This window comes from Triticum aestivum, chromosome 7A (genome assembly GCF_018294505.1).
Source record: "Triticum aestivum cultivar Chinese Spring chromosome 7A, IWGSC CS RefSeq v2.1, whole genome shotgun sequence".
NCBI classification, from domain to species: Eukaryota; Viridiplantae; Streptophyta; class Magnoliopsida; order Poales; family Poaceae; genus Triticum; species Triticum aestivum.
This window is the reverse complement of record NC_057812.1, coordinates 26,019,470-26,021,319: the sequence shown is the minus strand read 5'-3', so window position 1 is coordinate 26,021,319 and position 1,850 is coordinate 26,019,470. Positions and strand designations below refer to the sequence as shown.

The 1,850-nt window shown below is 40.4% G+C and overlaps 1 pseudogene; it reads right to left on the bottom strand.

Annotated features, from left to right (window-relative positions):
• Positions 1 to 1,447, bottom strand: part of LOC123149991 (glutaminyl-peptide cyclotransferase-like) — a 2,994-nt pseudogene extending 1,547 nt beyond the window's left edge.
• Positions 1,448 to 1,850: the final 403 nt, after the last annotated feature.

The following is a 1,850-nucleotide window of genomic DNA, read 5'->3' as shown; positions in this document are numbered from 1 at the left end:
GTGTGAGCTTAACATCACTGGCTGGGTGTTCACAACAGAAACATGTAAACCATCATGTGTTACTATATCAAGCAGATAACAGGGGCAGGAACATACTTTACTAAAGTTGTGTCGATCGTACGTAAATCCAACATTCGTCAACCAAGTAAGTTGAACCAATCTACAGACGGAAGTAAAATAATAAATGAGATAAGGCCATACATGACAGAATATAAGCAAATAACTACCTATATTCAAGATAGCAATTGTTGTGCAAAGACACTGAAACAAAATTGAGGTTAATCTAGCAACCTATCGCCGAGAAGTGTTAGACCTTCTCCAACATTTTCCCGTCCATTTGGTGCAGAATTAAAACCTGAGAAATGGCAAAGTGATAAGCAACAAGTTCTGTTGTACTCCCTCCGTCCCAAAACAAGTGTCGCTGGTTTAGTACAACTTTGTAGTAACTCAGCGACACTTATTTTGGCACAGAGGGAGTAGTTCAGTGCAGAATGAATAGCAGAGGTCGGATATGTGGCAAACATTAGACTATGCTAAGATAAATATGATAAGAGAAGTATTTATCGTACCTTTCCTGTCTGAAGATCAACCTTTCGCACGGATGACTGTTGAACAACCAAGAGGGAGATACATATTTAGTGATTTTAGAGAATCAGTTAATGATACAAGAAAAAGAAACACACATGCAGCATAAAAGGATTATGCATCGATCATGTATAGGTTCTTACATAGCTCGGAGTAGTTGCTACGTGGGAGTCATCGAAACCAACAGCAGTCAACTAAAAGTACAACTAACTGACTGCCACTGTCATTTTAATCAAACCAAGAGAGCTTCAGACCGTATACTGAATATGAACCTAATCTGCTAGTGGTATAGAAACATCGTCACTGGAGGGATTTATCTAGGGAAAGATTACATGGAGGAAAGATATGAAGTCAGCAAGAAGGGAAACATTTACCCTGCCAAAAAGGCCAGTGGACTCGAAAAGAGTGTCATTTCCTCCATACAAGAGGCCCTGCAATGCAAACACAATATGGAGATTAGATCCTCATTTCTTCCAACCTATATCATATATAAAACTCACTAATACATTATTTGTAGTAACATGCCAGACAATTTGCACGATTTCTTTGCATTGAACGTCAGGCTTAATAACACAAATAAATAAACTTCAGGCCTAATAATCACTGAGAGACATACTACTACTTAGTATACTTACTAGTACTAAACTAGTACAGTAAGTACATACTATAGTAATCACACAAGTGGTTAGGAAGTAATTCCACACCGGAGGCCATGGGATGGGAATAGGATCAATGGCAAAGAAGCGTAGGTACCTCTGTGAAGGCCTCCGGATCGTGAGGGTACTCGCGCATCAGGTCGAACGAGTAGAACCTGGTGGCGAGCGTAGCAGTTGGTGGGAGCCCGAGGAGGGTGAGGAGCATGGTAGGGATAATGAAGATAAGTACCGGGTGCCGGACCAGGAGCGGCGGCATGCTGGCAGCGTCGGGGAAAAACGATGCGACTCAAAGCGTCGTCGGCAGCGAATATGCATGTTAGAATCTATATGTATCTATTCATATCTATATCTATATCTATATCTATCTATCTATCTATCTATCTATCTATAATTATACTTATACTAATTATGCACTACTAATAAAAAAAATAGAAACCATTGATTTTGTGGGTCTGAATTATATGGTTCAGATCTAATCTTTCCCCCCTTAGGGATAGTGAAAGCGCAAGTTTACTCTCACGCCGGTGGTGGTGGGGGGGGGGAGATGAGAGATTTTTAAAAATTCGTCAAACTCTGATGAAGTTGGCGAAATTTAGAGCGAGGAAATAG